Here is a 25,240-nt window from a genome sequence, read left to right as displayed (position 1 = left end):
ATGACTCAACTCTGTTATCTAATGACATCTCATGTCAGTAGAGCTGGAGTGTGTCATACGTAATGTATGCTGCCTGGGGGAAAATGTGGGAACGCCATATTCTTCCGTGGGACAAATCTGTCTTGTCTTCTACATATCCTATTATCTTACCTTAATGTAAAATACTTTAATTTCATTGGTCAATGAAGTGTTAACAAGTTTCCGTGTCACCACTCCGAGGAGGGTGACAACTGGAAATATTACCCGCTGCCACTGTAACCGCCAAGCTCTCTGCCGAGAAACATGAATCGCTAACAATCATATGATGTCATAATATGACGCATGCAGTGCCCGGAGTTTTAAAACCGTTCGATTGGCTGTTTTTGAGTTCACTGTGTACACGTTTATTTACCGACTTTCACTGCTTTATTTAAACTATTTAATACATTAAATCGATTGCACATTCAACTTAAACACAAGTAAACATTTTTATAGCAGTGTTAAGCTTGTCAGAATATATTTCACTGATTATAAAAATCCAGTCGAGAGGCAGACGCCATTTTGTTTACATGTCACATAGTGGGTCGCCATCTTCAAAATAAAATAAAATGTTATTTTGTACATTTAACCTGGCGGTAAGATAAATAAGTTGTATGCTTCTCCCTCGGGTAACACGGTCTGATGTATGCCTCTTTGTAGCAGTGTCACCTGAGCCGGTGCAGGTGACACTGCTACAAAGAGGCATACATCAGACCATATTACCCTCGAGAGAAGCATACAACTTATATTACAGGTGACTGACTAGTCTTTATTTACAACAAAATCTACATCCATGTCAAAATCCAAGTCTTCTGAAAAGTCTTAATCAGAATGTTCAGACAGGGATATGTCAGTTATTGGTGATGAAAAAGCTGTCGGCCATAAGAACCTGCAGAAAATAAAACCTGTGGACCCGAGTGATTTTCAGTCAGCTTCGGGCGTTAAGGAGCGACGTTAATTTCGAACGCTGATCAACGGAGTTTATTTGGGGTCTTCTCGTTCACCCAGCAGCTTAGGGGGATTAACAGTTATGCTTGCTTGATTGTGCAAATACTGCTCATCCCTGTGAGATATGATCCGGCAAGCTGGAGGATTGGTTCACCTAATTAGCCTGCTGAGCGCAGTTCAACCCGACACCGAAGGACATTAAATTTTATTTGTTGTAACATCCCTCTAAGTGAAATATGTTCTCTGAATACAAGTATATAATGTTGCACTGTGGTCATGGTAAACGTTCAGGCTGACTTGATATAGACAAGGAGAGCAACTTCTATCCACTGGAAGTGTTGCCAGAAGGATTGCCGAGCCACAGTCAACACCAAGATGGCCTACTGACATCTTACAGAGGCAAACACAACCATATTGTAGACAACGGACAGATTGCCACCGACAAGTTTGTCATCAGTTTGAAGGACATGGTCCGTCAACAATCGAGGCCGATACCTTCCATTTTTCACCATCCCAACCTTTAACAGCATCAGACCTGCACTTATACCGATTTGTATAATATGGATATAATGCGATGTAAATTATTAACATGTGTCATGTAAAACTAAACTTGTTCGATCAATAGTCTGCCACAGTCATTCCTTAAATTACAAGGTTTCAGAGTTTACAGGATCATACAACACAGTGACTAAATATCACAGGTGACCAAATAGCACAGGGAACAAAATATAAAGCGCACCTTTTGTTGTAGGGGATTATCTCGCTCCAGTGAACAGGGACCCTAAAACAAAAGGTGCTGGGTAAGTGAGAATGACCCGTTTATTTTGGACACAAGAACACCTTTTTGGACAGTGTGCAGCTTCATAAAGTGCTAGGGGCGGTGGGGTAGCCTAATGGTTGAAGCGTTGGCTCGTCACGCTGAAGACCCGGGTTCGAATCCCCCCATGGGCACAATGCGCGAAGCCCATTTCTGGTGTCCCCCGCCGTGATGTTGCTGGAATATTGCTAAAAGCGGCGTAAAACCAAACTCAGTCAGTCAGTCAGTCAGTCATAAAGTGCTAACACAACATGGCCGATAGCTGTGGATACCATACATGATTCATTCTTACTGGATTTGTGATCATTACGGAAAGTGAGTCCAGTATTTATTTAAAGAATGTCTACAGTTGTTAATCCCAGAAGTCCGCTGAAGAGTAGACGGAACTCACACCAAGGCGAAGGAAATCGGGATGAGCAAGAGACAAAAGGACTACAAGTCAGAAAGAAACCTATTTTCCAAACAAGTGTCAGTTCGCTGAATTGCCTGAACAGCTGCATTGTTCCAACAGAGATTAGAAAGTCACCAGCTGTGATCAGCCAGGGATGTTACTGTAGTTGGCGGAGGTTGCACCAGATATTCACATAGTGATTGGTCATTGATACTTCTGCGACTGTAAGCCAGAATCCTGGAAAGCACCGCACGTGTTAACGTCATTTGACCATATAGCTATCAGCACTACAAAATGAGTCAGTTTTGCCGTGTTTGCTTCTACGAAAAAACTACACGTTTTAGTTTATTTTTGTTTTTAGATTTTCCATTTAAGTAAGTCGTGAAGGTTAACATATCAAGAGAGTAAGTTATATTGGATACGTTCCTTTGCTACTGTTCATGGTAACATACTGATACTATGGAAAATATTGGGGAGTTGCGATACTTTTTTCCGTGTGTATATGTCGTGCCAGGAATTGTTCATTCCCAGGGTTTGGGCAACCGCTCTGTCCCATTCCCAGGAACGGGACAATTCATGATTCAATTTGCACGATCTGGGAATGGACAGGGATAAAAGTTAATTCAAATGAGAGACATCATGATTAATGTCTATTCTGACAAAACAGTACCTTGATACAATGTAACACATCCAAACCTTTAGGTAGTTACAAGTTCAAAAATATATCATTTATAAACTAATGGTTATTCAAACAAACAGTATCTAGATACATTGTAATATATCAAAACATTTAGGTACTTGAAAGATCAAACATTAAAACCGAAATTAAAACAAAATTACTGCTTATTTACACTTGATATTTCGGCAATGGCTTGAGCACCAAATCATGTGAAAATATCCATCAGTTCAAACGCCACACCTACAGCCCTCTCGAATTTAAGAGGTCTCAAAATTGAAAATTTAGTCATGTGATCTTTACAATGCAATTTGTAGTCAGTCAGCTTGTGTATGCTATCATCCAATCCAAAGGAATGAGAAATCGTTAACCCTGCTCAATGTCCCTATATTGTTGATTCTAGTAACCAATTTATTAAACCTTACTTTTACAAAAAAAACAAACTCTGTTAAATTTTGTCAATTGTTTCAAAATGAAAAAGTTGATCAAGTACGACAAACTAGGTATTTTTTGTAACAGGTGCAAGTCACTGGGAACGTGTATTATAAAGTGACTTTTTTCTGTAAAATTTATGTGAACATTTAGATGTAAGTCCTCTGTGTAAATGAAAGTACCATGTACTACTATTTATTATGTGTATGTTATATGTTATATATTCAGAATACCAGCCCTGTTACCAAAATGTATACAATCATTGTGACCTTCATGTGCCGTTGTCTTACGGCCTGAAAAGCAATAGAGTTTTGTTCTGTTCTGTTCACTCTCTGGGATTGAACAGCGAGACTGAACAAGCCACCGGCCATTCATAGGGACTGGGCAACGCTCTAGCATCAACCCAGGGAATTGGGCACGACATATATATGTATAACACATGACGTTTAACAAAACATATGTGTTAGGAGTTTAAGGACCTGATTTACGCTAGCTGATGTGATTCACATGATGAAGTACTGGTCGTATATTTGTGCGGCGTATATGTGCATGCATGTCACACGCACTGAAAACATCCACATTTACTATATTACATGACCGATACTGAACACTGAGCGTTTACGTATTTAACCTTTATCAACAGTTTTGAATCAATGTACGTACATCACACTAGTTCTCTAAAAGGAAAATGTACTTTCAGTCATTTGCAGATATATGGAATGATAAAATAGCTGCACGTTTTCGCAAGGGGTTGTCTAAAATCTGACACTCACACTTTGCTAAGGATCACAAAAATTAAAATTTTACTTAAACATAGATTTATAATTTGAATTTATATCCAATATAATAATATGTTAACCCTTCTTTAGGCACACAGCCACTTGGAACGAGTCATTGACAAGTAAACAACACCTGTCAATAGCAGGTATGGGATCCACAAGATGCAGTGGCATACTGAAACATGGATCCGTGCTTACAATAAACTTAGATATTTAAACCAAATTAGACCCCACGTCATAGTTTTCTGTTGAATCAAAGATCTAATCCTTAGCAAAGTGTGAATAGTGTATTTCAAGGATATTGGGATTTTAAAATGCGGTTCCAGTCTTGTCCGAGCCACTTTCGCTCTGCTCAGCTCTCTTACGGGGCTTGTCAGTAATCTGTCACACAGTCCCTGAACTACTTTTTCCCCTTCTGTCCTATCCTTTCTAAAAAAGGCGAACCATATCACTTTCCTTTCGCAAAACCGTTTCTACATACAAGCCTTTCAATGAAACAAGTATAGATTCCTTCTGGTTCTGACTCGCCAAGCTCTCTGTGACTCCTTTCCATTTCAAATGTAGTCATTTGTTTCTATACATATTATATATTTCCAGAGACAAACATGCTAGGATCCTGTAATTATGGGTGGAAACATGCCTGGGTACTTAGTATCTCATTGGTTTGCCAAGACCATGTCGATATTTATGATTTTCTTCCATGTTAGACGACAGTTGTAAGCCCCAATATACATGTACTACTCGCACATTTTTCTGGTTTGAATGCGTGTGTGTGTGCGCGTATGTGTTTTTGCTTCTTGGTGCATTAAACGGTAGGGATGGGTATTTCAGCAGCTGAAATCATTGTGACTGAGTGAGTGAGTTTAGTTTTACGCCGCTTTAAACCATATTCCAGCAATATCACGGCGGGGGACACCAGGTATGGGCTTCACACTTGTACCCATGTGGGGAATCGAACCCGGGTCTTCGGCTTGACAAGCGAACGCTTTAACCACTAAGCTATCCCAAAGAAATCATTGTGACTATCACAGGACTAGCAAGTGAAGTGACCAGTTTGTACGTGTGCAATAACCCCTTTGTGTGTGTTTGTAACGGGTACAGTGAGGCAGTATGTGCTCACGTTTTCTCAAAAACTTGTTACCATCGCCATTACATAGTAATTCATTTGTAATCTGAATCGTACGTACAGAGATTTATTGTTATATTTAACGCACCTGATAGGTGAATCATATGTTGTAGCATTGATATATGAGTGAGTGAGTGAGTGAATATTGCTTAAACGCCTCATCAGCGCTTGCGGCTATTAATGATGAATGGTTCCATTCATAAGTGAGGAAAATGAAGACGGGAGTCCCGTTACCTTGCAAATTGTTCTCCGTATTCTTCAAATGTTAGTGGGCGTCGGGGTAGCCTATAGCTAGTGGTTAAAGCGTTCGCTCGTCACGCCGAAGAATGTGTGAAGCCCTTTTTTGGTGTCCCCCGCCGTGATATTGCTGGAATATTGCTAAAAGCGGCGTAAAACCATTCTCACTCACTTACTCAAATGTTACATCGCTTTAATTATGATTAAGTATTTATAGTAATTGTTTGATCGGCATTCTAGAAGTTGGTGAGTCAACATCGGTAAACATACGCAAATCAGGCCATAGCATATATTTCCAACTATATTTAATAATGATATAACAATGGCTGTTTAGAATGCGCCTGTTTCCACGCACTTGTGCATGCTCAAAGCGCCAACGCATTGGTAACCTGGATAGCCCAAGCTGTCTGTGAGGCGCTAGAAGGTTAACAGTCATATGACTTATCCCACCGGGTACCCATTCACTGCTTGTTTCTATGGAGTTAAGTCCTGCGTTTGTCCCGTGCATACTGGGAAATTTGTTACAAGAGGAAAACATGACCATAGAAGAAAACACAGACACGACTTTGTGAGTGACCAGAAAAGGCGGATGATCTGTATTTGTCGGCCTGTATGGCAGCCTCTGTATCGAATTCAACTTGTCTTATATTTTCTCTATTCAGCCTAAGGAAGAACAAATACATTGTGCACGAGCACGCCTTCACGTCTCTTGTATATCTGTGCGACACACAATTCATACAATTATTCAACATAAAGGTATCCTTTGTGAGTTTAATGTATGAAACATGTGAAAAGCAATGTATTCAATATAAAAATCGAACAGCTTAGCTGTCCTCCATGGTCTGATGATCAAATCCGTTGCTGTGAAAATGAGACTTTTCCATCGCGTGTGTCAATTATTCGCACCTGGTACATGCGTTATCAATTTATGTATTAACACCACATCATTTATTTGTACACTAAATCCACAGCCGGCCAGATACAGACACAATGCGTTAAACACAGCGGTAATGACGGTTTGAGTTACATACACAGCACGTCGGTGTAATTATGTATTATAAGCTCCACTATGACTTCCATATATACCGCTCAACATTTGAAAGGGATATTCTGAGTCGGCATATTATAAGCTCCACGATAACTTCAGTATATACCACTCAACATTTGAAAGGGATATTCTGAGTCGGCATATTATAAGCTCCACGATAACTTCAGTATATACCATTCAACATTTGAAAGGGGTATATCGTTAGATCCACAATGACTTCAATACATACCGCACAACATTTGCCAGGGGAATTCTGCGTCTTTTGGGGCGTTGTGGAGGGATAAATTTGTAAATGCTAATTAGATGCTGACGTAAGATTAGGATCCAATTTAGTCATAGAAATTGACGCACGCTATATTTCCCCAAAGAGCGTAATTTGAATAGTTATACACATTGTCTACCAACCTTCGTAACGTGTAGGTAAGAGTGTGTGAGTGAGTTTTACCCCGCTGTTAACAATATTACAATAACATCACGGCGGGGGACACCAGAAATGGGCTTCACACATTGCACCCATGTGGGGAATCGAACCCGGGTCTTCGGCATGACGAGCGAACGCTTTAACCACTAAGCTACCGCACCGCCCGTGTAGGTAAGAACATTATCCTTATCAGAAGTTGAGTAGGATAGTTCTATTTTCTTTACTTCCGTAAATTCCCTTAGACTGGATCGCGACTGTGTGATATCTGAATACGATCTAACACAAACTACTGTAGATGAAAAATAGACTGGTGAAGATACGAGTTAGAATTGGCAGGGATAGAAATACCTTTTTGTGTGCACCAGACAAATATCTTAGGTGTGCCTTTCAGAAATGAAGTGTGTCCACATGTTTTGAGAATAAATGACAAAGATGATGATCATTTGAAGTTTATTGTTAAATAAAGAAATGGGTTTCTGAGCATTCAAATGTGTTATCCAATTCGAAAAAAATAATTGTTTCGGGGATTAAATGACTAAAGGTGAGTTATGTTTTAAAAAATTGGGCATGCCATAAGGGCGCTGAGAACAGTTTTAACCATGCCATTTCAATATTTACCGTGCCATGGCACGCTAATACATGGGGTATTTCGAACCCTGAAATTGGTCTTCCGAAACCCATGCTTGTCGTTAGAGGTGACTGACGGAATGGAGGCTCGGTATCCAAATGCGTTTATCTATGCTCATGATGTCAACCCCCGGGTTGTCTGGTCATGATTGTCTGGTCATGATTGTCTTGCCATGACTCGATCATTTACAGACCACCGTTATGCGGTATATTGCATATATAAACATTAGAATGTCGGCAGATTAAAGGTTACCGTGTAAAAATAAATCCTAAACTATGCAGTATCCTTGATTTAATAAACATGTAGAACAAAGGCAACTCGTATCATCGGTGAGGTCTAACCAGCCGTAAAATACTGCCATCACTTCTCAATGTTCTCTATACAGTGAACCCCGTCTATCCGGGAACCTCGTCTACCGGTCGATATCCAAGTGAAACCACGTATAGTGCGTTTGGCTCAAAATCGGACCGATGAATTGCAATCTTACTCGAAAACTAATAAACATAAAATACTAAATGAAACGCTGATCATAATCAAAACATTAGACCAACTCTGTGATTTGTGTGCAGAATTTATGTCCTAAAATTAAAAAAGTTGTTTAACAAACTATCATTAAAATATTGACACAGTTCACTATTTTGCAAGAGGGAGGAGTGCAGAGAAAGGGACAGCCAGATGTGCGAGAAAGGATGGAGATGGCACAGCACATGTTAATGAATCATTAACTTTGTCGGCACTTGTGCACGTGGTCTACTCCCATTTGTGAGAACTCCCAGTTGTGAGACTCCCAGTTGTGAGACAGTGGAGTAGGTATTTAGCAAAGAAAACACACCTTACTCCCCTAACTGATAGAATGGATTAACCCCAGCTAATTATGGATTAGCTATTTAACTGATTCCTGTTGAGGTAACTTAATGAAACTCTAAAAGATAAAGTAATTAACCTACTCGAGATAAATGGCTTTAAAAACAAACACTTTGTGTAGGTAACTTCGTGATCATTTGAAAGAGAAATTAATTTGCCTACTCAGATTTACGTGTTTGAAAAATCTAGCAATAACTGTTGTAACAATAATTAATCTGCAGGTGCTTCTCTAACACCTGGCTGTCCCTTTCTCTGCACTCCTCACTCTTGCAAAATAGTGAACTGTGTCAATATTTTAATGATAGTTTGTTAAACAACCTTTTTAATTTTAGAACATAAATTCTGCACACAAATCACAGAGTTGGTCTGATGTTTTGATTATGATCAGCGTTTCATTCAGTGTTATATGTTTATTAGTTTTCGAGTTAAGTTGCAATTCATCGGTCCGCTTTTGAGCCAAACGGACTATACATAATATGAAAAACACCACGAATTCTTACAGAGAATTACAGTTAACAACGGTTCAAAATAACCACTATTTTGTCCCATGGAATACTGTCAAGGAACATATCTCGCGATCTCACAACCTTTCGAAACGAGCTAAATATGCCAGAGGTGCGAGTTCGCGAGAATGTCCCCTACAGTATTCCATACTTACCGGACACAAAATCACAATTCTGACAGTTGATACGTCAAGGGGCTCTCGCTGACGAGGCGACCGGGTCCCCGCCAACTGTTTATAGCAGTGCTAGCTGTACACGCTGTGGGATAGGGCTATCTCTTACAAGCCAGTAAAGCCACAAGTTTATCAAAGCCGAGTTGTGTCTATCATACTGTAAATGTGTCGCCTACCTTCCTTGCTGACTACAGATCCGTTGTCAGGGTCCCGACCTCATCGGTGGAAATATTAGGTCCTCCCGAATACAACCCTGTCCAACTGACGCTACGCAACTCGCAGCTTCCTTCCTGCGTTCTTCCGCGAAAGTTAAACGAGCTGGAGTGAGAACCAGCACAAAGCAGAGATTCAGCTAGCCTTGCTACAAGGCTATACAGACCGCTAACCCCATGGTTATATAGTAATTCTATCCTTTAAAGTGAAGTCTAAGTCTGAGGTCGCCAATCTTTTATAAGGCCAGTTTGTTCTTTATGTTTATTTAATCTAGAAATTATCATTTAAGCTAATAATTATTAGCTTAAAAACTTAAGCAGGTCAGCCATTCAGAACACGTAACTCCGGCAGCGGACAGTAATATCTGAAGCCCCGTACACACCTACCGACTTGTCGCTCAGTGTGGATAGTAGTGGTGGTCCGATTAATTGAAATAATCGAAGATTGGTCGTAGTGACTAAACGACCAAGCAATCGATCATAATTTCTCATAATCGAACACAAACAATTCTGGAACACTTGTTTTCATTAACAATATTTTTCACATGGTTGGTTTTGTCTGTTACATTTCGTAAGTACTGCAATCTCGTTTCAAGTCATGATTGAATTTATCTGAAAGATTTCAAGAAATTTATGTTCCCAACATACTAGTCATCCTTTAAAGATGTGAAATTTTGCCAAAAAACCCCTAAAAGAACTACATGTTTTTTTCCTTATTTTTATGTGCATTAAAAAATTTCATAAATGACGCTAATCAATTATTTTCGATGATTGATCGGTAGTAATGAACCAATCATCAATTATGAGATTTGAACCAATTCCTAACGCTAGTGGATAGTGGACAATACTGGGTGTATTTCCAATCAAAAGATGGCTTTCTAAAACGTATACCTACAGCTGTCGTGTGGGTGTTGAGAGGTGTTGAGATCTCTGAGTCACGTCTCATAATAGTGACACAATGTGGCGCACACTTCCACAGGCGCGCAGCGAACAGGGGCGCTGATATAACGCGAAAAAGCATCGTTTCGGGAGCGATCAAAATAATTTGTTTGGAATGTTTTGTTGTTCAAATATTTTGCCAAGCTTATCTTTGAGGAAAGAAACGACAATCAGAATTGCCTCCATATCTGACACTCTGTGTGCACATATGTCTTTATATACCCGTGTACTCCAACATACCGAATGGTTTGTATGAAATGGGGCTGTTGGTAATTCGGGAATCGAACCCGGCCTTCGGCGTGACGAGCGAACGCTTTAACCACCAAGCTAGAGTAAAGTGAGTGAGTGAGTTTATTTCACGCCGCTTTTAGCAATATTCCAGCAACATCAGTGAGTGAGTATGGTTTTACGCCGCTTTTAGCAATATTCCAGCAATATCACGGCGGGGGTCACCAGGAATGGGCTTCACACTTTGTACCCATGTGAGGAATCGAATCCGGGTCTTCTGCGTGAGGAGCGGACGCTTTAATGTCTAGGCTACCCCACCGCCCCCAGCAATATCACGGCGGGGGACACCAGGAATGGGCTTCACACTTTGTACCCATGTGGGGAATCGAACCCGGGTCTTCGGCTTGACGAGCGAACGCTTTAACCACTAGGCCACCCCACCACCCGCTACAGTAGATGTGTCAGGTTAGGGGGAGAACAGGTGACAGGTTGGCGAAGGTTTCATGGGGAACTGTAAGTGTCTCACAGACCCTAGAAAAAAATAAATTAAAGTTGAATCCAGCTCAAGCCAAACAAGGGGAGGTGGGATAGCCTAGTAGTTAAAACGTTTGCTCGTCAAGCCGAGTTCGATTCCCCACATGGGTTCAATCTGAAGCCCATGTCTGGTGTCCCCCGCCGTGATCCGGGCTATCAACAGCCATTCCATGTACACATGTGTACAGTCTGGCCTTTAAACTACAATAAAACACAATTTCGGCAAACTTGTCCGGCTAATTTTACGAACACCGGAAGCGGAACACATCAACCCCAGTTCCGCACCAAATATCACCTACTGAAAAATATCTCTACAAACAGCTAGCATAAGTCATGGTGATAAAAATGACAGCACTAAATACTTAAAATTGTGGTCAGTTTTAATTACTGGATTGATGTGCTTTTAAAAAAATTAAAATCTTACACTATTTCATCCAATCACAGCTGTCATATGTCTCTATCTCTTCAGATGTTTACATACGGTTCTCACTCAGGGAGCATGTGATTCTGATTTAGTGTAGTGGAACCTCCAGCCCATACACCGACTGCTGACTTTCTATTAACGGTAGTGCCACAAGGGCAAAGCAATTTAATAACAGATGTCCATTGATTGAGCTGATATCGATCCTTCTCGTTTGGGATTTTACGGAAAGTGTTTAAATGGTTATTAGTATTGGCTGTAATTATTATCTATCTCACCATGGCATTGTCTATAAATTGATTATTATCTATCTCACCATGGCATTGTCTCTGATTAGTATCTGTCTCATCATAATATTGTCTCTCATCGTTATCTATCTCACCATAGCATTGTCTATAAATTGATTATTATCTATCTCACCATGGCATTGTCTCTGATTAGTATCTGTCTCATCATAATATTGTCTCTCATCATTATCTATCTCACCATGGCATTGTCTATAAATTGATTATTATCTATCTCACCATGGCATTGTCTCTGATTAGTATCTGTCTCATCATAAAATAAATTAAATTAAATAATTAATTGTCTCTCATCATTATCTATCTCACCATAGCATTGTCTATAAATTGATTATTATCTATCTCACCATGGCATTGTCTCTGATTAGTATCTGTCTCATCATAATATTGTCTCTCATCGTTATCTATCTCACCATAGCATTGTCTATAAATTGATTATTATCTATCTCACCATGGCATTGTCTCTGATTAGTATCTGTCTCATCATAATATTGTCTCTCATCGTTATCTATCTCACCATAGCATTGTCTATAAATTGATTATTATCTATCTCACCATGGCATTGTCTCTGATTAGTATCTGTCTCATCATAAATAATTAATTGTCTCTCATCATTATCTATCTCACCATAGCATTGTCTATAAATTGATTATTATCTATCTCACCATGGCATTGTCTCTGATTAGTATCTGTCTCATCATAATATTGTCTCTCATCGTTATCTATCTCACCATAGCATTGTCTATAAATTGATTATTATCTATCTCACCATGGCATTGTCTCTGATTTAGTATCTGTCTCATCATAAGCATTGTCTATAAATTGATTATTATCTATCTCACCATAATTAGTATTGTCTCTCATCATTATCTATCTCACCATAGCATTGTCTATAAATTGATTATTATCTATCTCACCATGGCATTGTCTCTGATTAGTATCTGTCTCATCATAATATTGTCTCTCATCATTATCTATCTCACCATGGCATTGTCTATAAATTGATTATTATCTATCTCACCATGGCATTGTCTCTGATTAGTATCTGTCTCATCATAATATTGTCTCTCATCGTTATCTATCTCACCATAGCATTGTCTATAAATTGATTATTATCTATCTCACCATGGCATTGTCTCTGATTAGTATCTGTCTCATCATAATATTGTCTCTTATCATTATCTATCTCACCATAGCATTGTCTATAAATTGATTATTATCTATCTCACTATGGCATTGTCTCTGAATATCTATCGAATTCGTCTGAGTGATTAATTGAATTCGAGGACAGATCGGCCGCTCAAAACCGCGTCGATCGTGTTGTGTGTGTATTGAGTCTGTTCCAGTGTTTCGCGAAAAGGAGAAAGCAGCCATTGAAATTACGTTTTGTTGTGAGGTAATACCTATTTACGCTAAACATGGCTTCGTCTGCACTCACAGAAAATACGACTTTATTCTGCCAGACAGGAAACAGATCGCTTCGAGGCCAACGATCTGATCTATGAAACGCGTTGGACTGTTTCATGGAATATCAACGTCCTCAATTAACATTTTGATGCCATAGAAAACAGAATATCGCGTAGTAAGTAAGATCGACACATCGAATCGCGTGAGAGATAATCGATTCGTCGATATTTGTTACAGTCAGCGAACATGTTTTAGACTAACAAACAAAGCCATTTATATTGAAAAGTAGCCTCAAGGGAGACCAGAGATTCAGAACCTGAGCCTGAGAAAACCTAGACTTGCTTCATTTAGGGCTTTAGCATTGCAGAGAGGGCGAGACAGTAGGGAAAATAATATGGTTCAGGGACTGTGAGACAGACTCGTGTGAGTGGCGCATAAGTCCCCTGGAATGCATGCAATTATTATCGAGGTTTAGAGTGAGCTACTCAAGATTCAGCCTCAAACCAGTTACGTCCCTTACTAGAATCTTGCAGAATGTATCATTTTGCTCTTTTTAAAAATCTAGTGGCTCAATGATAAAGTCAATGATAGAGTCATGGTCGGTGCAGGGGACAGAATTGCAATTCCCTATCGTCCTACACATGTTCCTAATCTTACCTAGGTTCTAAAGATACAGCCCCTGCAACACGGATGGTGGTTAACCTGTTGTCGATTTCAAGTTTATAGGTCATTGGTAATGAGTCTGTGCATACGCATTCCATCTTAACAGCCATTACGCAAACATAGAGCTGGAGTTGTGTTTGGTATGTTGTCAGCCACATACTGTCCATTGTTAGGACAAGAGAAAAGTTTTGCTGACACTGTAGATCCGGGTAGGATTGGTGTTAAGTAACCCATGCTTGTCGTAAGAGGCAACTGACGGGATCGGTTGGTCAGGCTCGCTGACGTGGTTGACACATGTCATCGTATCCCAATCGATGCTCATGATGTTGATCACTGGGATTATTTACAAACCGCCATCATATAGCTGGAATATTGCTGAGTGCGGCGTTAAACAACATACCAACCAACCAGCTTTGGACAGCTTCAGTCTGAAGTATCCAGCGCCTCAATCGCAATTACAGGGCTCACCTGGCCCCAATTTCATGAAAAACATCGTAAGTCTGAGTTTTGACGTAAATCTGAAATTTTACTTAATACATTTCCAGCAATCAACTGAAATCGATATCAGTCTCCAAAGTAGTAGACAATTTGATTTTGGTAGATAGATAACTTAAGTCGTTTTGGGTATTTTTAAAATCGTCAGCAATTCGACTGAGCTAGAAACTCAGCTCTTTCAAGTCCAGCTTGATATTTGAATATGAAATGAAGTTTTGGGCGAGGAATAGGGGGTAGTGTTCTCTGCTCTAAACATGCACACGCACAACGGGCAGACTCTAATTCTCGTCATATTCATAGACCCACACAAGGAAGCTATGATAACCTGATGGCAACACAACATGGATGATTCGAAACGGGAACAATTCAGTTATATTTAGGCTATGCATCGTTATCATCTAAGGTTCAGTTACATAACAGGAAGCTGTTTCGATGTCAGGAGCCTGTAGAATGCAGAGTACATGGATGTTGATCTTACTGATATCAATAGCATTTAGGTATTGAATAATATAATATAATGAGACGCATCCCATAAACGTCATATTGCCCAACAGTCGGTCAGTGCCTGAGGGTAGAAAGCAGACAGGCAGTCGTTGTTATGACTATTCAGTCATGGATAATTGTTGCCGTCGGCGAGGGTTGATACTGTCGCGGCGATGTCTCTGATCATGAGCCGAAAACTAGTACGTAAAGCTCATTCTTGTTGCCCGTTGCCCGTTGCACAAGGACGATTCAGAAGAAGATGTGCATTATGAAATGCTGCATAAACGTCATCTGTCAACTGTGTAGTGGTTAGAGCGTCCGCCCGGAGAGCGGAAGGTCGCGGGTTCGATCCCCGGTCGCGTCATACCAAAAGACGTTAAAATATGGTACTTCTTGTTCCCTGCCTGGCGCTCGGTATTAATGGGTACAACAAGGACTGGTCGGCTCGGGGTCAGTATAATTCATGCTTCACTGCGGCATGGTATCTCAGTGAGCTAGCTCTATAAAACCAGCTGAAGTCTGGGCTAGTACAGGCAGCCACACATACATACGCATGCACGTCGTCATATGAGCGAAATATTCTCAAGTTCAACGTTAAACCTCACTTCACCTCACCTCTTACCATGTCACCGTGCGACAAATCGTATTGTATGCATGGGGCTGAGATATGTCATTTGTCAACAGCCTGGTCCCAGACGGATGTTACAGCGAGGAGGAGCTGAACACATGTGCAAAATCGGCGATAAGGTCCTCACCGCTGACATTGACTGCCTGGATACTCGTAACATGGAATGTGTCCAGACGGAGTCAGATAACAACACGACAAAACATGACAACCGGAACTCAACAGTATTGTGGGAAATACACATCTCAGCCTAGGCCATGTTTAAGTTCACGTTCATGGTCACTATTTGATGTTACGGACGACATACCGTAACATCATTTGATCAAACCCGAGTTGCTTGCACAAATAATGACTGCATCTTAAATGCGTGAATACATTATAACTCGTATCATTATGATGAGGGGTAAATACGGAGTTTCATGCGTCCCGTGTTAGGTTTTGGGATAGACGTAACGAGGGACTCATACATGTAAAACCTCTTATACCCCCGAATCATAATGCTACAACGAATTTATCTTACCGAATCTTTAAATCTTGTGTAAATATAACATTAAAACAAGCTGAAATTCAGTCATATATTTTACTGGGCATACATGGTAATTTGTTAAAGGTCACGTGAACCAATCAGACATTCTTACATGAGGTTGGTTAAATATACTTATGAAATCTGAAAACAATCAGAGGTAACTGAACGAGGGTGAACAATATGACATTTAACAAGCAATTCAAAAAAGGTTTAACAGCATTTATTAAAAATGCAATGAACACTGTGATCAAGAATGACGTGGAAAACTTTGTTGTGAGTATAGCAGAAGCAACAAAGGTATGATGACATAGATAACGATCAGAGACAATGCAATGGATAGATCGATAAAGATCAGAGGCAATGCTTCAGTCAGATAGACAGTGATGAGAGACAATGCTACAGACACACAGAGATGAAAGACAATGCTACAGACCGATAGACAGAAATGAGAGACAATGTCACGTAGAGGGAGACAGTGATCAGAGGCAATGCTTCAGTGAGATAGACAGTGATGAGAGACAATGCTACAGGCACACAGAGATGAAAGACAATGCTACATACCGATAGACAGAAATGAGAGACAATGTCACGTAGAGGGAGACAGTGATGAGAGACAATGCTACAGTGAGGTAGACAGTGATGAGAGACAATGATACAGACACACAGAGATGAAAGACAATGCTACAGACCGATAGACAGAAATGAGAGACAATGTCACGTAGAGGGAGACAGTGATCAGAGACAATGCTACAGTGAGGTAGACAGTGATGAGAGACAATGATACAGACACACAGAGATGAAAGACAATGCTACAGACCGATAGACAGAAATGAGAGACAATGTCACGTAGAGGCAGACAGTGATCAGAGACAATGCTACAGTGAGGTAGACAGTGATGAGAGACAATGCTACAGACAGATAGACAGAAATGAGAGACAATGTCACGTAGAGGCAGACAGTGATCAGAGACAATGCTACAGTGAGACAGATAGTGACAAGAGGCAATGCTACAGACCGATAGACAGTGATGAGAGACAATGTCATGTAGAGGCAGACAGTGATGAAAGATAATGCCATATAGGGGCAGACAGTGATCAGAGACAATGCCATATAGGGGCAGACAGTGATAAGAGACAATGCAATATAGGGGCAGACAGTGATCAGAGACAATGCTACAGACAGATAGACAGTGATGAGAGACAATGCTATAGACAGATAGACAGTGATGAGAGACAATGCTACAGACGGATAGACAGAGATGAGAGACAATGCTATAGACAGATCGACAGTGATGAGAGAGAATGCTATAGACAGATAGACAGCGATGAGAGACAATGCTACAGACAGATAGCCAGTGATGAGAGAGAATGCTATAGACAGATAGACAGAGATGAGAGACAATGCTATAGACAGATAGACAGTGATGAGAGACAATGCTACAGACAGATAGACAGAGATGAGAGACAATGCTATAGACAGATAGACAGTGATGAGAGACAATGCTATAGACAGATAGACAGTGATGAGAGACAATGCTACAGACAGATAGACAGTGATGAGAGAGAATGCTATAGACAGATAGACAGTGATAAGAGACAATGCTACAGACAGATAGACAGAGATGAGAGACAATGCTATAGACAGATAGACAGTGATGAGAGACAATGCTACAGACAGATAGACAGTGATGTGAGACAATGCTATAGACAGATAGACAGTGATAAGGGACAATGCTACAGACAGATAGCCAGTGATGAAAGAGGATGCTATAGACAGATAGACAGTGATGAGAGACAATGCTACAGACAGATAGACAGTGATGAGAGAGAATGCTACAGACAGATAGACAGTGATAAGAGACAATGCTACAGACAGATAGACAGAGATGAGAGACAATGCTATAGACAGATAGACAGTGATGAGAGACAATGCTACAGACAGATAGACAGTGATGAGAGACAATGCCATGTAGGGGCAGACAGTGATCAGAGACAATGCTTCATATAGATAGACAGTGCTAATCTCTCTAGACAATGCCATGTAGAGATAGACAGTGATGAGAGGCAATGCTTTAGACAGATAGACAGTGATGATCTCTCGAGACAATGCCATGTAGAGGAAGACAGTGATCAGAGACAATGCTACAGACAGATAGACAGTGATGAGAGACAATGCTATAGACAGATAGACAGTGATGAGAGACAATGCTACAGACGGATAGACAGAGATACGAGACAATGCTATAGACAGATAGACAGTGATGAGAGAGAATGCTATAGACGGATAGCCAGTGATGAGAGACAATGCTACAGACAGATAGCCAGTGATGAGAGAGAATGCTATAGACAGATAGACAGAGATGAGAGACAATGCTATAGACAGATAGACAGTGATGAGAGACAATGCTACAGACAGATAGACAGAGATGAGAGACAATGCTATAGACAGATAGACAGCGATGAGAGACAATGCTACAGACATATAGACAGTGATGAGAGACAATGCTATAGACAGATAGACAGTGATGAGACACAATGCTACAGACAGATAGACAGTGATGAGAGACAATGCTATAGACAGATAGACAGTGATGAGAGACAATGCTACAGACGGATAGACAGAGATGAAGAGACAATGCTATAGACAGATCGACAGTGATGAAAGACAATGCTATAGACAGATAGACAGTGATGAGAGACAATGCTACAGACAGATAGACAGTGATGAGAGAGAATGCTATAGACAGATAGACAGAGATGAGAGACAATGCTATAGACAGATAGACAGTGATGAGAGACAATGCTACAGACAGATAGACAGAGATGAGAGACAATGCTATAGACAGATAGACAGTGATGAGAGACAATGCTATGTATAGACAGATAGACAGTGATGAGAGACAATGCTACAGAGAGATAGACAGTGATGAAAGACAATGCTATAGACAGATAGACAGTGATGAAGAGACAATGCTACAGACAGATAGACAGAGATGAGAGACAATGCTATGTAGAGATAGACAGTGATGAGAGACAATGCTACAGACAGATAGACAGTGATGAAAGACAATGCTATAGACAGAGACAGTGATGAAAGACAATGCTACAGAGAGATAGACAGTGATGAAAGAGGATGCTATAGACAGATAGACAGTGATGAAAGACAATGCTACAGAGAGATAGACAGTGATGAGAGACAATGCTACAGACAGATAGACAGTGATAAAGACAATGCTACAGACAGATAGACAGAGATGAGAGAACAATGCTATGTAGACAGATAGTGATGATGAGACAATGCTACAGACAGATAGACAGTGATGAAAGACAATGCCATGTAGAGGCAGACAGTGATGAGAGACAATGCTTCATATAGAGACAGTGCTAGTCTCTCTAGACAATGCCATGTAGAGATAGACAGTGATGAGAGGCAATGCTTTAGACAGATAGACAGTGATGATCTCTCGAGACAATGCCATGTAGAGAAGACAGTGATGAAAGACAATGCTACAGACAGATAGACAGTGATGAAAGACGATGATGAAGAGATGATATGGACAGATAGACAGTGATGAAGACAGGCTATGTAGACGGATAGACAGAGATGAAAGACAATGCTATAGACAGATAGACAGTGATGAGAGAGAATGCTATAGACGGATAGCCAGTGATGAGAGAACAATGCTACAGACAGATAGCCAGTGATGAGAGAGAATGCTATAGACAGATAGACAGAGATGAGAGACAATGCTATAGACAGATAGACAGTGATGAGAGACAATGCTACAGACAGATAGACAGAGATGAGAGACAATGCTATAGACAGATAGACAGCGATGAGAGACAATGCTACAGACATATAGACAGTGATGAGAGACAATGCTATAGACAGATAGACAGTGATGAGACACAATGCTACAGACAGATAGACAGTGATGAGAGAGAATGCTATAGACAGATAGACAGTGATAAGAGACCATGGTACAGACAAATAGACAGAGATGAGAGACAATGCTATAGACAGATAGACAGTGATGAGAGAGAATGCTACAGACAGATAGACAGTGATGTGAGACAATGCTATAGACAGATAGACAGTGATGAGAGACAATGCTACAGACAGATAGACAGTGATGAGAGACAATGCCATGTAGGGGCAGACAGTGATGAGAGGCAATGCTTTAGACAGATAGACAGTGATGATCTCTCGAGACAATGCCATGTAGAGGAAGACAGTGATAAGAGACAATGCTACAGACAGATAGCAAGTGATGAGAGACAATGCTACAGACAGATAGACAGAGATGAGAGACTGACTGACTGACTGAATTTGGTTTTACGCCGCTTTAAGCAATATTCCAGCAACATCACGGCGGGGGACACCAGAAATGGCCTTCACAAATTGTACCCATGTGGGGATTCGAACCCGGGTCTTCGGCGTGACGAGCCAACGCTTTAACCACTAGGCTACCCCACCGCCCCAGATATGAGAGACAATGCTACAGACAGATAGACAGTGATGAGAGACAATGCTTCAGACAGATAGACAGTGATGAGAGACAATGTCATGTAGAGGCAGACAGTGATGAGAGACAATGCTTCAGACAGATAGACAGTGATGAGAGACAATGCTTTAGACAGACAGACAGAGATGAGAGACAATGCCATATAGGGGCAGACAGTGATGAGAGACAATGCTACAGACAGATAGACAGAGATGAGAGACAATGCTATAGACAGATAGACAGTGATGAGAGACAATGCTACAGACAGATAGACAGTGATTAGAGACAAGGCTATGTAGAGATAGACAGTGATCAGAGACAAGGCTATGTAGAGATAGACAGTGATGAAAGACAAGGCTATGTAGAGATAGACAGTGATGAAAAGACAAGGCTATGTAGAGCTAGACAGTGATGAAAGACAAGGCTATGTAGAGATAGACAGTGATGAAAGACAAGGCTATGTAGAGCTAGACAGTGATGAAAGACAAGGCTATGTAGAGCTAAACAGTGATCAGATACAAGGCTATGTAGAGATAGACAGTGGTCAGAGACAAAGCTATGTAGAGGTAGACAGTGATCAGAGACAAGGCTATGTAGAGATAGACAGTGGTCAGGGACAAGGCTATGTAGAGGCAGACAGTGATGAGAGACAAGGCTATGTAGAGCTAGACAGTGATGAAAGACAAGGCTATGTAGAGGCAGACAGTGATGAAAGACAAGGCTATGTAGAGCTAGATAGTGATCAAAGACAAGGGTATGTAGAGCTAGACAGTGATCAGAGACAAGGCTACGTAGAGATAGACAGTGAGCAGAGACAAAGCTATGTAGAGCTAGACAGTGATCAGAGACAATTTTGTGTCCTGGAATGTGCTTCCCATGAAAGGTTTAGACTCACTTAAAGCACTCGCTATGTGTTATGTATATATATGTAGTTACATCGAAGATTGATTTCTCAAATAACTTGGGGCAACCAACTGCAAACTCTATGCAGACGAATTGCACGAGGATCGTGCATCAAATTGCTGAAAAGCATGTGCAAATATCGTACAAGGGAACAGCTGCCTTTTTGTGTAAAGTTTCGTTAAGAATTCGCCAATTTTCACTGAGTTTTATCATTTATGGAACTCGTGACAATAATCTTTTCAACGTTACAAATTTGTTTTACAATACATAAATTCATGTGTAAACAATACCTTTAAACAGTATGGAATATTTTGCAAAATGTAGTTTACCACAGTTGCCTGAAGTAAGTGGCTATATTTACACTAGTGAGTGTAAACTTTTAAAAGGAAGTATATATGAAGAGAAATGATTCGAGCACAGTAAAGTAAATTGTTCAATGGTGATGGTATGTGTATCGGTTTGAAAGCGAAATGCTCATAGAAAGTGTTATTGTATTTCACGAAAACTAAGTCCTGTTTACGTGTCAGCTGACAGTATTTAGCTGGCTATTTGTAGCTGCAATGCGCTTCTCTGACAACGATCCGTCACACAGGCATCAACACGTTGCAATGCTTGAACAACACAAGGTGCGTGTCAACCTGCGCCCCCCGATCACGCTGTCTCTTTCCCACAGTGTATATTGACACACTAACATCTAAGACGAGTTTCTAACGGCATGGTCTTAAACAACACGCATCACACGACATCAACTCCAAACACACATATACCTTACACATCCTTGTGACAAGGAAGCGAAAAATTCCATTCCTTGAAACACTGGCCCAATTCATTCAGGAGATCGGATGAAATGTAACGTCTCACGCCAAACACTCCCCTGTCTGTTTAAACTGCTCGTTTTTAAAACGCACATTCTATTAGCATGATAGAGGTTCACACCCATAGGTTCTTTCAACATTGAACAAGGTACAGTCGGAAATACTTACCTGCAGTAGCTGGGTTATTCCCTCGTGTTATTGTGCGCTTGTGTAGAGGGCTTCCAAGGCCATGTGGCCACGTCGACTGGAGATAATGTGAATGTATTAGGTTTAGACCGACCAGATACAGGTCTAAAGATAATACAGGTCGCCGTGACGTATGTGGTCGTGTGATTCCTCGGTAACCCGTCATCACGACAGCTATGATAGATGACAGTGCCTCTGTCTTAACCTGTTGTACGGGGCGAGCTGGATCTTACTTGTGTCACGGAGGTTGTGTTATTGTGAGCTTGCATCTGGTATTCCAACATTTGCCAGTGTAATACCTTGCTATGTATTAATAATGCAACAGTTGAAAACAATACCCTGCGCCGTGTCTGTACCGGTGGCAGAACATAACCAATCGATAATAATGCCGTTGCTCATTATTTACATTTTAAACGTCTCGGCCGGGGAGAATTACAAAAAATATATTAATATATATATCAAGCGAAAAGGTTAAGTATGTCCTGCCTTATTGGTATTAACTGTCATTCACACAGCTTGCATCTAGAAGTAAGGGTCTGTTGCTACTCGTGAAGGTTCGGGTTAGAATTGGTCTTCAGTAACCCATGCTTGTCGTAAAAGTCCACTTAACGGGATGGGGTGGTCAGATTCGATGACTTGGTTGACACATATCATCGGTTCCTAATGGCTTAGACCGATGCTTATGATGTTGATCACTGGATTGTCTGTTCCAGGCTCGATTATGTACAGACCGCCGCCATATAGCTGGAATATCGCTGAGTGCGGCGTAAAACTAAACCCACTCTCTCACTCATATGTAGTGAACTAATAGAGCATGTATATGGATGCGTGTCAAACTGGAAATCTGATACTTACAGGTATCAGTGAGTGAGTGAGTGAGTATGGTTTTAGTAATATTCCAGTAACATCACGGCGGGGGACACGAGAAATAGGTTTCGCACATTATATCCATGTTGGGAATCGAACCCCGGTTTTCAGCGTGACGAGCGAACGTTTTAACCACTACCCCACGGCGCCTTACAAGTATCACGCGGAACCCGTCATTCCAGTTTGCAGGTATACCTTGAAAATTGACCATTTAAGCCAAGATCTTGTTATAAACTAGTATCATGTAATAAATAATGGCTGTGCTCAACAGATGTTTGTGGACAATTCATGTTATCGAATGATAACTACCTCACACTGTATGTCTAAATAACTTGTCCGCGCGCGCGCGCACGCACGCACGCACGAACGTACGCGCACGCACACAAATATAGTTGGTCCAGCATTTGACTGTTCAGGAAACAAGTAGTGAACGTTATGGCTTTAGCTCATCTTGCATTCAGACAGATACACGCATATACGTACGTACAGGCTGACCAGGGCCCCGTTCCTCAAAGCGATCGTAGCGCTAAGGTGATCGTAACTCCCATACTTTAACATAGACTTACGACTGTCGTAGCGCTACGATCGCCTTGAGGAGCGGGGCCCAGTACGCGCTCCCAAACACTCATGTACGACACAAACATGAACGCACACAAAAACCCGCACACACATGCAGGCAAGAATGCACAAACCAAAGCATCCATGCATGCAAACACAAACATATCTTCATTTACTGCGCAAAATTCTACGCTAAAACAAAGTATGATTTTTTATGATCAGTAAAACTTATGACGAAAAAGTCAATCAAAAGAAAAGTCCAGTATAACATCAACAGTATGGAGGCACATCTGTGACGGTTTGGAATTATTGGACCACGTATGGGCAAAGGCGTAGGGTTTTTTTTCAAAAGCAATTCCAAACTGAAATACGATCTTAAAATCATGAACTTAATATGGCTGATTCGTCATGTTACCTTTTAAAATGCAACAACAAAGAAGAATGAAAAAAGAACCCCGACAACAAATTCTAAATATATCACGCACACAAATATACTTCACAGTTTTGTATTCTGCGGGAAATTCCCTGTTTCTTGATACCATCCACTAAAATCTCAGACAAAGCTAAAGTGCTTAAATAACCTTTCAAAATAGGCTTCATCGTAAATGTCGCCATTTTATACACAATACGAAATCACGATTCACAGCATTATTTGCTGTACAGTGTAGACAGTATGATTTCAAATGTGAAAATCGGATAATTACTGGGAGTACTGATAACTGAAATCAGTTTTTCATGATATCACTAATGAGAATCTGAAACGCTGCCGATGAACCTAGAATCGGTTTGGATGTTTTCGAAAATATACTCACACGAACGCCGAAGTGCACTTTCCGACATATTGGATAGTGTTTACAAAATCACGTCTCGCAAAGGCCGGTATTGAGACGCCTATTACATAGAGAATACTACAAGAGGTCTCATTACATACGGATTATACGAAACGAGTGTCCTTCCTATGGTATCTGACCGAGCGCGAGGTCAGATACAATAGGAAGGACACTCGTTTCGTATAATTCGTATGTAATGAGACCGAGTGTGGTATTTTATTTATTACCCACTTCTTACATGCATTAAATTGACAAAATAGCGTATTTTTGTTATTTTGTGGTTTCAAACCGAAACCGGTTTCGTAAAGAGATTGCGGAAGAGTTTTGTACTGTAGTACAATATTTGCATGACGTCACACTGTAATGACGTCACTGCCTTGGTAACCGACGTCACGATGCATGTCAGTTGTCATCGCCTCGTACAGCCTCCTACAGTAAACTACTCCGTAGCACCCCGTTTCTTGGTTTGCAGTTGCTTCATTCGGCTAACATCACTGGTGGAAACATTGCGTTTATGTTTTTCAACGGATATAATGTCTCAGTTCGACTCACAATTAAACAGCGACACGGCAACGTTCGCAATGTTTACATTCCCACAATGAAGTTGTAGAATGAATGAATTCACGTGTTTGTTAAGAATGAAAAAATAGTTACGTCAGAATGTGACCCAATTGAGAGGTC

The 25,240-nt window shown here is 40.7% G+C and overlaps 1 protein-coding gene across 2 annotated transcripts in view; it reads right to left on the bottom strand.

The window, feature by feature from the left end:
- LOC124264883 (glycoprotein-N-acetylgalactosamine 3-beta-galactosyltransferase 1-B-like) overlaps positions 1-22,447 on the bottom strand; it is a 43,834-nt gene extending 21,387 nt beyond the window's left edge. Inside the window, exon 1 of one of the 2 annotated variants that reach the window (XM_046699657.1) lies at positions 22,287-22,447. The gene's annotated coding sequence lies outside the window, so the exon portion shown is untranslated. Of the gene's footprint in view, positions 1-9,237; positions 9,396-22,286 lie in introns of those variants that run through there. The other variant, XM_046699658.1, reaches the window with a different exon arrangement.
- Positions 22,448-25,240: the final 2,793 nt, after the last annotated feature.

The sequence above is a fragment of the Haliotis rubra genome, unplaced genomic scaffold (genome assembly GCF_003918875.1).
Source record: "Haliotis rubra isolate DU_JTF1 unplaced genomic scaffold, ASM391887v1 Scf95, whole genome shotgun sequence".
NCBI lineage: Eukaryota > Metazoa > Mollusca > Gastropoda > Lepetellida > Haliotidae > Haliotis > Haliotis rubra.
This window is presented reverse-complemented; position numbering and strand designations above follow the sequence as displayed.